This window comes from Rattus norvegicus, chromosome 13, assembly GCF_021556685.1.
Source record: "Rattus norvegicus strain SHRSP/BbbUtx chromosome 13, alternate assembly SHRSP_T2T, whole genome shotgun sequence".
Lineage (NCBI taxonomy): Eukaryota > Metazoa > Chordata > Mammalia > Rodentia > Muridae > Rattus > Rattus norvegicus.
Genome location: NC_141546.1, coordinates 42,116,559 through 42,131,364, shown reverse-complemented (window position 1 = coordinate 42,131,364; position 14,806 = coordinate 42,116,559). Strand labels below are relative to the sequence as shown.

Genomic DNA, 14,806 nt, shown 5'->3' with positions numbered 1-14,806 from the left:
GAGCAGTGCTGTTCTTCAGTTGCTTTTTATTATCTCTGCCCTTGCTGTACGTAAGTGCCAGAGTGTGCTGACTGACACTGGCTTGCCAGAGTAAGTCTCTCTCACCACACATCCCTATTGCATTTTCTTCCGTTTTCATTTTTCAGTTTAGAGTAGCAACCATCTGATGTTCTCCTTGCATGCGCTACTTCTTCAGTCACCATATTAGTTAAACCTTTCTTTTTCACCGTGACAGAATACCTGACAAAAGCAGAATGAGGGAAAGCTCATTGGCTCTCAAGAGAAGACTCTGTCCACCATGGTGGGGAAACATAGAAGGGGCAGCTGCTTGAGGGGTTAAAGGGGAAGTGGGGCTCAGTGATAACCGGAAATCTTACCCCCAGCTACCTACCTCCTTCAGCTATGCCCCAACTCCTCCTAATGCCACACCACTGACTGGGGCAGCCATTGGAACATTTGAGCTGTGGGAGCATTTAATATTTGAACCGTTACAATTCTCTTTCAGATCAGGCTGTTATATGGTTCTCTTTATTTTATGGGTAGTGTTCTCTTGATCCCATAGTTTCATGTATCATGTTTCTGAAAAACTGTAAACAGAAAACAACATTGAGCAAGGGTTGAGTGGCACCCTATAGTCCTCTCACCAGTCTCTGATAAATTTCCTATCTGTCTGTCCCTCTGTCCTTTCTTCACATCAACCCATCGTACTTATTTTGAAATCATCTCACAGTAAATTGCTCCTATTTTTATATACCCTACATACCTAAGTATACATACACACACACACACACATACACACACATATATATGTATATATATATGTATACACACACATATATATGTATATATATGTACACACACACACACATATATGTATACACACACACACACACACACACACACACACAAAGCATGGATGGTTAACTATAGTTCATGCTTGTTTAACTTCTTTTCCAGAGACAGGGTTTCTCTGTGTAGCATTCACTGTCCTGGAACTGGCTCCACAGACCAGGCTCTAACTCAGAGACTCACCTATCTTTGCCTCCCTCCCGAGTGCTGGGATTAAAGGCCTGTGCTCCTACCAGCAAGCTTGTTTAGCTTCTTTTACATTCATGCATTCTGTGTGTGCTTGTACCACCTATTGCACTTGTGGAGAACAGAGGACAACTTGTGGGAGCTGATTCTCTTTCCACCTTGTAGGTCCCAGTGACAGAACTTAGGCTGTCAGGCTTGGTGGCAGGTACCCTTATTTGCTGAGCCACCTCACCAGCCCAATCTGTTTTTTTGTTTGTTTGTTTGTTTGTTTATGCTTTGATTGTTTTTTTGTTATTATGAGATGGGGTCTCACTGTGTGACCCTGACTAGCCTTGAGTTCATAGAGATCTGCCTGCCTTGGCCCCTCAGTCTCTCCTGAGATTAAAGGCATGTGTCAGACATACCCAGTCCAGATGTGCAGTCCCTGTTCTTGGACTTCACAGTAATGGAACGACATAGTATAAGCTATTCGTGGAAGACTTCCTTCATTATAATCTTACTGAGATTCCAGTGTAATCTTCTTTCCATATTACTAGCTCATACTGTGTGCATTTGTACTTATGGGTAAGAGTAATAACTAAGACTACTGGGCTATTTTCCTCGATACCTGCATCCTCTCCATTTTTCCTTGCTTAGTCAGGGTTTCTATTCCTGCACAAACATCATGACCAAGAAGCAAGTTGGGGAGGAAAGGGTTTAGTCAGCTTACACTTCCACATTGCTATTCATCACCAAAGGAAGTCAGGACTGGAACTCAAGCAGGTCAGGAAGCAGGAGCTGATGCATAGGCCATGGAGGGATGTTTCCTATTGGCCTGCTTCTTCTGGCTTACTCAGCTTGCTTTCTTATAGAACCCAAGACCACCAGCCCAGGGATGGCACCACCCACAATGGGCTGGATTCTCCCACCCTTGATCACTAGTTGAGAAAATGCCTTACCACATTTCCTCAAGGGAAACTCCTTTCTCTGTGCTAACTCCAGCTTATGTCAAGTTGACACACAAAACCAGCCAGTGCGATCTCATTTGGAGATTTGTTCTGTTTTTAAGGGTTAGACTACTCAGAATCCACAGTGTCTGTGTTCAGGCTCCTGAAGGTTCCAGTCGCAAATGCCACTGGAAACTGCCACACAAGAGCCTTTAGCTTCTCTAGTTAGTTTGCTGTTATTTTTTTTTTTTTTCTGGTTCTTTTTTTCGGAGCTGGGGACCGAACCCAGGGCCTTGCGCTTCCTAGGTAAGCGCTCTACCACTGAGCTAAATCCCCAGCCCCAGTTTGCTGTTATTTCTAATGCTTCCCTATGAGAGCCCACAGGGTGCTCAAGTCCAAGCCCCTTACTTCCTGTGATCCCGAGTGTGCTTCCTTAACAACTCATCCCTCAGCTCTATCAACTAGAAAGTGCGTATTTCATTTCCCATCCCCGCATCTGTAAAGAATGATTCTCCTGTAGTGCCCAGCCAGTGCCTACTCCCTTTTAAGTAACCAATCTTAGTTATTTCCAGATACTTGTCCTTAGACTGGTAACCATCCCTAGCAAAATATGAGTCTGTGCAATAAAACGGGAAAATAAGAAGTTCACAAAGTTAAATTTGTTCGTTTTGAGGGTGTGGAGGTACTTAGAGTCCTGTAAGTCGGGAGTGCATAGGTAGACCCTGTCTCAAAAACAACCATAAACAAATAAAGCAAGTAAATAAAACGTGGGTCTTACTTTCATTCTGGAGGTAGAACGTTCTCTATCTTGTAATTAGAACTGTCCTTTTGTTGTTGTTAGAATGTGATCTTAGTAGCTAAAGTTATTTATTTGTTTGTTTGTTTGTTTATTTTTACACTCCAGATTTTATTCTCCCAGTCCATCCTCTGAGGGTTCTACATCCTATACCTCCTCCCCGCCTCCCTGCATTGCCCCTCCCCATCTCCACAGGGATGTCCCCCACCCCACCAGACTTCTAAATTTCCTGGGGCCTCCAGTCTCTTGAGTGCATCTTCTCTGACTGAACCCAGACCTGGGAAACCTCTGCTGTGTATGTGCTGGGGGCCCCATCTCAGCTGGTGTACGCTGCCTGGTTGGTGATCCAGTGTCTGAGAGATCTCGGGTCTGGGTTAATTGAGACTGCTGGTCCTCCTACAGGGTTGCCCTCCTCCTCAGCTTCATCCAGCTTTTCCCTGATTCATCCACAGGGGTCAGCAGCTTCTCTTTATTGGGTGGGTGCACATATCTGCATCTGACTCCTTCAGCTGCTTGTTGGGTCTTTTGGAGAGCAGTCATGATAGGTCTCTTTTTGTGAATGCCCTATAGCTTCAGTTATGGTGTCAGGTCTTGGGGTCTCCCCTTGATCTGGATCCCACCTTGGGCCTGCTGCTGGACCTTCTTTTACTCAGGCTCTTCTCCATTTCCATCCCTGCATTTCTTTCAGACAGGAATAATCATGGGTCAGAGCTTTGGCTGTGGGATAGCAACCCCATCCCTCACTTAATGCCCTGTCTTTCTGCTGGAGGTGGATTCAGTAAGTTCCCTCACCCTTCTGCAGGGCCTTTCATCTAGGGTGCCCTGCTTTGAGTCCTGAGAGTCTCTCACTTCCCAGGTCTCTGGTCCATTCTAGAGGGTCTTCCCAACCTCCTTCCTCCCGAGTAGCTAAAAATTTTAAATTGTATTCTTTACCAAGTGAACAGTTCTGCATTGTTGATGTAATTCATTCACTGAGTATGTAATGGTTTCCTTTACATACATATTCCCTATTTTTTAAACTTTTTTGTTTGTTTGATTTTATTTTCTGTCTGTAGCTGTCCTCACTGTGGCACAGACATAGGTCAAAAGACAACTTATGGAAATTGGTTCTCTCCTTTTTTTTACCACATAGGTCCTAGGGTTCAAACACAGACAATCAGGTATTAAAATTTTCCTCACTCTAGCTTCCCACTTTACCATTCTAATGACACTTCCTGATCGGCATAGATTCTGATTGTTTTAAAAGTGCATTTGTAAATTTTCTTGTGTCCCAGTGTGCATGTGTGTAGGTCAGAGGACACCGTCTGAGAGTCTTTTCTCTCTTTCTGCCATGTGGAACCTGGGCATCCAACTCCAGTCCGGCTCAGCGGCAGCTGCTTTCACCCGTTTACCCGTCTCTTAGCTCAGCTTTCCCTCCCCCTTCCCTACATCTTAAACATTATATATCTTTATTTTTATGTAAAAGACTTGCTCTTTGGAGAACCAGGAAAATGGGTAGCACAGTCCACCATGATTCCAAAGACCAGAGAGCAACCAGGAGCCCTGTCCAGGGCAAGACACAATGGAACCACCTTCAGTGAAAAGACAAGCTTTTGCTTGTCATCTCTTCTAAAAAATGGTTTCATTTTTCACATCAATTAGATTTGCAGTTCACTTAGACTAATTTTATTCCCGGTACAAAGTAAAGGTCACAATTATTTTTCAATTTACTTTTATATGTGCATGGCCGATTAATCTTTCTACATTTAATGAAAAGACTGACGTAGCCCCCTGGCGTGCACTGACATCATTGCCACACACCAGGCTCCTCCTCCTAGGTGAGCACTGTCTGTGGGAGTGTTCTGCCAGGATGGAAGTGCTCTGCATAGAGACAGCGTCAGTCAGTACCCATTTTACAGCGCTCCCTTACTGAGTTCTACAAATGTCTAATGCAAGTAAAGGAGGCATTTTAAATTTTGGCTGGCTGGAATTTTTTTTTTTCTTTTTTCTTTTTTTTCGGGGCTGGGGACCGAACCCAGGGCCTTGCACTTGCTAGGCAAGTGCTCTACCACTGAGCTAAATCCCCAACCCCTAAAAATTTTAAGATTTTTTTTTTTATTATTATATATGAGTACACTGTCGCTGTCTTCAGACACACCAGAAGAGGGCATCAGATCCAATCACAGATGGTTGTGAGCCACCACGTGGTTGCTGGGATTTGAACTCAGGACCTCTGGAAGAGCAGTCTGTGCTCTTCACCACTGAGCCACCTCTCCAGCGACTGGAATTATTTTAAACTTAAATCCTAAGAGTCATATGTGTCATCTGGCTATGATGCGTTATAATGCAGCTGTGCATTTATTTATTCTGTGTATCTGTTAGAAATCTTTTTTATTCATTTTTTTACACATTTTATTTGTGTGTGTGTGTGTGTGTGTGTGTGTGTGTGTGTGTGTGTGCCTGTGTACACAGTGCATGCTTGTGTATGCCCATGTGTACCTGGAGTCAGAGGAGGGCCTTGGAGATCCTGCTTTATCACTGTTTCTTAGTCCTTTGAGACACTCTCTCCTGTTGACTATGGAGCCAGACTGGGAACCAGTGGGCTCCAGCAATCCTCCTGTCTCCGTCCCCAGCGGCATTCTTAGCTTCTTATCTGGTTCTGCGCGGTTGAACTCAGGTCCTCGTGTTTGCTCAGCAAGTGCTCTTGTCAGCTGAGCCATCTGCAGCCCGCCGATTTTAACTTTATTTATTGTTGCTTATGTCTATGTATGTGTATAACAAGTATGTGCAGCTACCTAAAGAGACCAGAAGAGCATATCGGATTTCTTAAAAGAGTTGGAGTTCAAAGCAGTTCTTAGGTAGAGGGAACTGAATTCGGGTCCTCTGCAAAATGGTAGAACATACTCCAGATTGCTGAGCTATCTCTCCGGACTTTATTTTTAATCTTAATTTATTTATGTTAATTATTACTGAAGGAGGCACATGTGCCATTGCATGAGTTTAGAGGTCAGAGGGCAACTTTGTGGTGTCAGTTCTCTTTCCCCCTTCATATATATGTTTGAGGGATTGAACTCAGGTCACCAAGTTTGCATGGCTGAACTGTGTCACCTGGCCTGGCCTCCAGTTGGCCTTTTCCTCTTCCCAAACAGTCTTCTCTCTACTTTCCATGTAGACTCACATGTGAAAGAAGTCACATGATTTTTATCCTGCTCAGTTTTGCTGACTTTGCTTAACGTGGTGATCCCCAGTTCCACCCGTTCTCCTGCAAATGATCTGTTTTTGGTCTTGCATGGTTTAATGAAGCTTATTATGCTGATGGACTGCAGTCCTTTACCATTTCATCCGTGCTGGGCCCCTGGGCTGATTTTGTGATTCTCTTGTGAATAGTGTTTCAGTAAACTTGAATGTGTAGGAATCTTCCTTGTCCTCTGTCTGTTTCAGCTCCATACCCAGATGAGGTAGACCTGTGTCTTATGGGGAGCGTATCTCCAGTTCTGTGGAGTTTTATTGAACTCACTGATTTTGACAGAGGATCACACCATGCCTCCAAAGCTGGCCTGAAACTTACTATGTAGCCAAGGCCGAACTCAAACTGTGACCCCGGGCTGCCTTCTGGGTGACAGGGTGTCAGGATGACAGATGCACACTATGAGCCTGACTATTTTTTGTGCTTGAGGCATAGTCACTCCCAGAGTGTCTACACTAATTATATTCCTACTAACCTTGCATGGGTCACTCACTCCCTGCACCCCACACCCTCAGCAGCTTTTGATCACATGACGATAGACATTCTGTCTGTCTGCTGCTTTTCTTCTCTCTCTCTCTTTGAAATAACCTGGTTTTTAGTGGTTCCTTCTTTCACATATAGTCCCACAAAGGAAATTTTAAGACCAGCATCTTTTCCCACAAGCCCATACTTTTTGTACTCTGCAATGACTAGGTCTTCGATGTCAATCATCATTGCTATTCTTAGGAGATTAAGAAAATTGTTACACATTGACTTTCTATGTTCTCACTATTCAGAAGTTTTCTGTAGTATCCTTTTCTTTGTCCTTCTTGACTTAACGTGTGATACTGTGCGTTCACTTTAAATGTTTTTATACTTGTTACCTGTAGCAGTATCTTTTGAAAGAATCACACTCATTATTAGGTTTGTGTGTCTGTGTACACATGCCACGGTGTGCCACTGTACAGGTCAGAGGACAACTTTTGGGACCTTCGTTTTCTCCTCCCACTGTGTGGCATCTTGAGGATTAAGCTAAGGTCATCAGGCTTGGCAGCGGTGACTTTACTCAGCCGCCTGGCCAGTTCCCAGTGTTATTTTTGTTCCCTTTTGTACCTCATTGCCTCTGTTTACATCTGGGTTAGCCCTTTCTTCAGTGCCCTTTCTATCTCCTGCCTCTTTTAGTTCTGTATTTTGATTTTTATGTTCATGTGTAGATGTGCTTCTGTGTTTACCCATCGGTGTGCATTTCACGTGCACAAGTGTGTGCTTACGTTTACTATCTTTTGCTACTATTTGTCCTGGGGTGGGGGGCGACCACTGATGCTCATGAAACTGAAGCTCCTCGTTTTTTGTCGCTCACACACGTGAGGGTTGCATTATTAAGTACCCTTTACACAGAGCAGTTGCCGTCACGCCATGCTTTGGGAAGCAGGGATAAACAAAAATGTTTGAGGATTGGCTGGGTTTCTGTGTCCAGCTCAGGGATTAGCTGACTAATGTCAAAGAACAGTTAGTCCTCTCCTTTCCTGCTATTAGAGGAGTATTGTGAACTTTGCTCTTAGTTTCAGCGGTATATTTTTAAATTCTTAGCATATCCAGTTCAAGTCTTGTTGTGTCTTGGTTTGTGTTATGTTTTAGTTCTGCCTTTATTTCTGTATTTGTTTACATTTATTTACAAGGCTATTTTATTATCTAGTGTTCTAGTTTCCTTTCTGTTGTTGTGAGAAAACAGCTTGACTGAAAGTAACTTACAAGAGGAAAATGTTTATTTGAATTACACTTTCAGATCACAGACTTCACTGAAAGAAGTCAGAGCAGAAACTTGATGCAGAAAGCATGAAAGCATTGTGCTTGCCAGCTGCCCCAGAGGCTCACACATTTTTTTTACAGCCTAGGACCACCTGCTCAGGGAATGGTGCCACCCACAGTTGACTGGGCTCTCTCCTACCTAATTAATAATCACGATGCACACTTATGATTTAATTCAATAAAATTCACAGTTTGGGTTCTTTTCGTGTGTGTGTGTGTGTGTGTGTGTGTGTGTGTGTGTGTGTGTACTTCCTAAGGCTCTGGCAGGTTTTGTAACCATAGAATATGTCCGTCAATCACATTACACCTGCTCCTAATCAACTTGCCTCCTAAATTTGCCAGTACTGCTCTGACTTCTCTTCCCTCAGAGCTTTTCGCTTTAATTTCATCTGTGTTTAGTGCATACAGTGCACTTTGAACAAGATTAGCCCCCATAAGCTAATATTTTTGAAGGCTTGGTTCCCAGTTGATGACTGTTTAGGAAGGATTGGGAGGTATGGCCTTGTTGGAGGCCATGTATCCTCCAGGGGTGGGGTTAGGGTAGGAGTTAAGTTCTAAAGTCCATGCCAGGCCCGGTTTCTCTCTGTCTCTATCTGTCTGTCTCTCTATTTCTATGTGTGCATGTTTGTGATGGAAGCTGTTGTCCCAGTGCCATGCCTCCTTGTCTTCATGCTTCCCACCACGATGATCCTGAACTAAGCCTTGAAACTGTAAGGAAGCCCCCAGTTAAAGCTTCCTTTTCCAGTCTGGTCATGGTGTCTCTTCACAGTCGTGGACAAGTAAGAGGCTCGCTAGCTTTCCCTTCACAGTGCCCCGTGTCTCTTCCATCTCGGCAGCCTCGGAGGGAAGCCTTATGCATCTCGTTTTCTTAGTCTGCTGTTGACTCACAGTTTTCTTTCTTTCTGTAAATTGCAGCTTATTTATTTATGTCTCTTGCTTGGAGCATCGTCTTTTGTAGTTCAGTTCAAATTTACTAAGTAGTTGTAGATGACCTTAAATGCTGATCCTAGTGTCTTGGCTTCCTAAATTCTGAGATTATAGGAAGTTATGATTCAACTGCCTGTAAGGCCTCTGTTTAAGTTGACCACACCCATCATCTTCCAGGAAAACGAAACCAAGACACGTTTCATAATTGATATACTGGCTAAGGGCACAGTTGGGAAGTTAGAAAATTCCTTGTGGAAAAAAAAATTGCTAATATACAGTCACCAAGTAGCACATAGAAGTTGCCACATTTGAAGTATGGAATGTGCCTTTGGTTCTTTTTCCTGGAAGATGAAGGGTGTGATTCATGTGAACAGAGGCCTTCTAGGCAGTTGTATCAACAGCTTCCTATAATCTCCGGATTTAGGAAGTCAAGACAGTAGGATTAGAGTTTAAGGTCATCCATAATACATAACAATACATAAATGGTACATATTCAAATATATGACTGATTGAAAAACTAACGCCAAGTCCTGCCTAATTATTGGCTAGGACTCTGACTTCATGCTGCCCTGTTCTGCACCACTGCCTTCAACCCATTTTCTGCTCCGGTACTTACTCTGTAAGACTCAGACCCCATTACGTGGACTGGCATGACCCACGTGCCCTTTCCTGTCAGGAGGGACACTCCTGCTCCAGTGGGAGTCTGCCTCGGACCGTGCACTGTTTCCAGCTCCCTCCAGTTCCTACTGGGCTCTGCCTTTGTAGCTGCACTGAGACAGGCACCAGGAGGTGGACTGGACTTCATTTCAATTATGTGTGTTTATCTGTGACTTCGCCCCTGACATTTCATTTCATTTATTTATCAACATTGCCAGTAGTCTCTGAGCTCCTGTGCCACTGCTTTATCTCTGGCTGTAGACACGAGTGTTCCTCTATGTATAAGTTCATGACAATTTTTTAGACTAAATCTCACTGGGTGACGTACACCTTTAATCCCAGCACTTGGGAGGTAGAGGCAGGTGAACTGTGTGAGTTTGAGGCCAACCTGGTCTGGTCTAGGTAGTAAGTTCTAGGGCAACCAGAACTACACAGCGAGACTGGTTAAGAGTTCTTGATGCTCTTCCAGAGGACCTGGGTTTGGGTCCCAGTGCCCACATCAGTCACAACTGCCTCTGATTCCTGCCATAGGGGATCTAACACCATCTGCACATGGACACACATGGATACACATGCATACATAGAATCAAATATAAATATCTTAAAATAATAAAGTTACATTTTGTTACAAACAGTTTACATATTTTCCAAATATCTTTTCCTAAATCAATTATTATAGCATTAGAATACACCGGAGTGCTGCTTTGAAGCCAAAGAGCCTTGTTACTGACATGATAATAATTTGGTTGTTTATACATTTTGAAAAATATTAAAATGTTCCAAGGCACCATATTCTTTAAATAACACTGGGTAAAATGTTATCTCTGAAGTGTTGGCTTGTGAGTAGGAGGGAAATTATACATTACCGCGTTATATAAAACTGACTCATGAGTGGGTGAGAGATCCTGAGAATACCAGGACACCCACCCACACTAGAGAAAGCCAATCTGTGCTGTTCCTCCTTATACCATGTTCCCGCAGTCTGCTTAATGAAACACTACTCATTAAACAAATCTCAGGAATCTCTTCATTGCCGTGGTGAATAGCTGCTTTTAAAAAAGGAAATAACCATTTTAAATCTTGGAACTTGTTCATAAGACAAAAAGCCTAATTTCACATTTGAAGTAATTCGCTATGCTTCAGTTTTTTTTGGTTTGTTTTGTTTTTTTGTTTTTTGTTTTTGGTCTTGTTTTTGTTTCTTCTTAAAATCAAAAGAATAAAGCAAACTAACATTGAAAGTATTTTAGGATACCTTTAAAACGAAATATCAGTACGATTAAGTAATCTTTTTATCAAATCAGATCCCCAGTCTGATAAGCAGATTAAGCTATTTTACTGACTGGATATTGTTCATGTATCCTATTAAGACTTTTTGATAATTTAATTTTAATAAAGGCACACTTCTGCATGGTAGCCTCAAATAATCTTAACAGTATTTCTTCTGTTGCCCAAAAATGAAAGGTGGATATCACAAAAGGCTTTATTTTTGTGGAGAGCTCCCTGGTGCTCAGGTTTCTTTTGCTGTTCTTGTGGTTGGTTGATCTGGTTATAGGTTGGTGTTGTTATTCTCAAGCCAAAGTAACGTGAATGGTTGTTACAGAACGGAAGGAAGCACACCAGGTTACATCAGAGAGGCAGAGCGACTGTAGGCGGAAGTGTACTTGGCCAAGTAGCTAGAAGCAAAGACATACATTTCATTTTGGGGAGAAGAGTTTGAATATTCATACCCTTTCAGGAAAGATTTTGAATATTGATGATTTTCTTGGTAAGAAGGGGACTTTTATTGTTCATGCCTCTTTTACATAGGCCTCAAAACTAACATATTACAGAGAGGGCTTAATGAGGCAGTCACACTCATAGCCATCTTGGCAGTCACTGGTCTAAACCAGTTTGCCCGTGGCTCCTTAGTTCTCTACCCAAAGGTCGAGTTGCCTGGAGTGTGAAGCCTGGTTGTTTTGTTCATCCTCACGTTGTACTTACTGCCACAGAGCCGCTGCTAGGACCCTATAGAGTATCCCCTCAAGGACTTCTTCCTTCCTAATCTTAAGGGGATCTAAGGGGTACAGGTCCACTTGTGCATGGGACTGTTGACCCTACTGCTGGAGAAATACAGCTCCTTGGATGCCTGTTCCAAGGACCCAGTGACAGGTCTTAGATTCTCACGTTCGTCTTTAACTTGAGATGGAATCGTTTGCATCCTAGAGACACAAACTTCACCAACAGTCTAAAAGATTAATAGTAACATCACACCCATTGGCCGTCCTAAGAGGCCCACAAGCCACGTCACACTATGTGGGAAGCTTTTGCTTATGACGAACCTGGGATTTCAGTGTGGGCAGCAAAACATCATTAGTGATGCTTGTTTCAAAGATGTTAAATTATTTGTGTATATGGTTGTGTGTGGGGGGGGGGAGGGGAGAGAGAGAGAGAGAGAGAGAGAGACAGACAGACAGACAGACAGAGAGAGAGATATTGATTTTTGATTTGGGAGGATTGATTTTTTTTTTTTCAAATTAAGGTTGAAGTATCTTCTTACTTTTTGGGATGACTTCAAATAAGTGTATGGTTCCCTGATGTTTTGGGCATAGTTAGGCTCTTGGGAAGCAGAACTGAATAACAGTGCCTTGTGGTCAAGAAGTACATTGCCCACTAGTAGAACATACATAGAATCTGTGCTGTAATGTAATAGATGCCACAGTGGAAGTGTGTTGACAGCATACAGGGCCCTGACTGCATCTGGAAACCAGAAACATAAGTGGTCTGGAACTGATTCTCAGAGGACTAATCCAAACTGGATTTTTACAGTTGAATATGCATTTACTAATTGAATAAGGTGAGATATAGAAAGGGAACTTTGATGAGATCCTTTTAGGCAAAAGGAACACAGCATGTAGAGAGATTTGTTAAATGGGAGTATAGGTGTTATTTTAGAAGGTTTTTCTCTCTTATTTTTATAGAATAGCTTTTTTCACAATTATATATGTATTTACTCTGTGTGTGTGTGTGTGTGTGTGTGTGTGTGTGTGTGTGTGTGTACGCGTGCCTAATACAGGGTTGCATAAGCCACCCTTCAATGTCCTAAGTAGCCCAACTGCTCTTGAACTTGAAATCCTACGGCCTCAGCCTCCTAAGTAATGAGACTGCTATTACTGTACATTTTTTTTTTCTTTTCTTTTTTTCGGACCTGGGGACTGAACCCAGGACCTTGCGCTTGCTAGGCAAGTGCTCTACCACTGAGCTAAATCCCCAACCCCTTACTGTACATGTTTAAGATGTAAATTAGGCACAAGGTTTGTTGATTAGCATGTAGTCTGTCAAGTTGGTAGCCCCTCTTGATGTGCTAGGAAACTAAGGCACAGAGGTAAGCCGATTTAGATATGCTTACCAGCAGCAGTGCTGGAGGCCACATCCATTTGCTTACAGAGTGTGAGCTTAAAGAAGTCATCACAGCTTGTGGGTCCGAGAACTGGGACAGAGAAAAGCATCAAGTGAGACTGGAAGCTTGCTCAGGAGAACTAGAGGAAAGCAGCTGGATGCTGGAAAGGCAAAGCAAGGACCAGAAAAAAATTTCTGTTTATTTTTACAATGGCAAAGCTTAGTGTGTGTGAATGCTAATAAAAGTTATTCACAAACAGAAGAAGAAACAGGTCAAAGAAGAGATCATCAATATTGAACTGTTACATTCTAATGAGAACGTAAGAAGCGTCTGGAGTACTGAGTTAGACTGTGCCTGGGGGAATACTCCTTCGTAAATGGAAGGAATGAGTGCGGTGTATATACAGAGCTAATTCAAAGGTATTAAATTACGTGGCATTCTGAAGTAATACAGGGACATTTTGCAACATGCTACCCTAACCCATCTAGGATGTGATTGATTTTTTTTTCCCAATATGTCTACTGCATACACTCCCACCTGTTAGCCACTTGATAGCCATATTGGTTATCAGATCCATTGTCGCAGAATTATAGTTCTTGTGTTGCAGTAATTCCTTTTGGGAGAGTGTGAGAGAACACATTTATGTAGCTTTCACTCTTACATTGCTCTAATTGCTCAGCTTTTCTATTAGCTGTTGATGTCTTACTGCGCCTCACATGTAAATAAAGCTTAATTGTAGTGTTTGTGCATAGGAGACATATTGTTTACCTAGTATTTGGCATCGTACAAGGTCTCGTGCACCCACTGGGGTTCCTGGAATGCATCCCTGAAGATGAGGGAGTCTACTATACCTGTGTAAGCATCACACTTGCTGAAAATGCTCTCGAAATTCATCCGGGAACCTTCACATGGGTGGAGGGCCGCTTTCTGCGAGTTCTCGTGGAAAAAGCTGTGGCTGCCTAGTATACAGAAGGGAACTATGCTCTGCCGAGTGTTTCCATGGAAGTAGGTAATGGAGCCGGTGTGCCAAGGCCTACAGCTGGGAAAAGTGAAGCAAATACAAGCAACTACAGAAGAAGGATTATGCCAGGACACAAAGCCACAGGCCGTGTTCAAGGAAAATGAAGTCCTGACACCCAGATAAATCATAATGATATTACACGTAAAAAGAATATAAATGGGTTCTAAGTACTGTATTTTCAGTCGTTTTCAAATAACAAGATTGAAACGACTTTTGGAATTCCAAAAGTTTACATACTGTTAGGGACTGTTTAATCAAAGAGAAAATTGATGCCTGTAGTTAGCTCTCAATTCCCAAACATATCTTTCGGTACAACTGCAAGTTCTTTTCATTAAAAAACATTGTATTACTTTATGTTTGTCTTTGTATGCATAGTTGTGCATGCATGTTCATGTCTGAGTTAGGGTTTCATTGCTGTGAAGAGACACCATGACCACGGCAGCTCTTACAAAGGGAAGCATTTAATTGGGGCTGGCTTACAGTTTGGAGGTTTAGTCCATTGTCATCACAGTGGGAAGCACGGTGCTGGAGCAAAGTTCTATATCTGGATCAGCAGACAGCAGGAAGAGAGTGTGACACTGGGCCTGGCTCGAGCATCTGAAACCTCAAATCCTACCTGTGGTGAGAATTCTGGAATTTTGGTTTCTTTAAAAACACAGAAATATAAGAAATTGGTTTCATTTTAATGCCAGGTGTAGGATATGGGGCTGCTTCCGACTGTCCATGGCAGCTATGATTTGCCTTGTGCTCTAGCAGAGGCATAGTTTTGACCGCTGCAGACTGTGTGACATTTGGAATTCTGGGAGCTTTTCAGGGGATAGATAAATGCTAGGGCTCCAATAGGCGGGGTCAGTGGTTGTTGTTCATTCAGGGTGTTAGTAGCAGGGGTCAAAGAAGAAACAAAAGGAAAGAAATTAGATCTCTCTCTCTCCCTCCCTCCCTCCCTATCCCCCCCCCCCCCCGTCTCTCTCTTTCCCTCTCTCCCCCTCTCCCTCTATCCTCCTTTCTTTCCTATCTAGTGATAAGGGATGAAGTGTAGGGGATAAAGGTTGGG

General features: G+C 42.9%; 1 protein-coding gene across 3 annotated transcripts in view; it reads left to right on the top strand.

The window, feature by feature from the left end:
* The window catches only part of Zranb3 (zinc finger RANBP2-type containing 3), a 155,029-nt gene that overhangs the window by 16,014 nt on the left and 124,209 nt on the right, over nt 1-14,806 (top strand).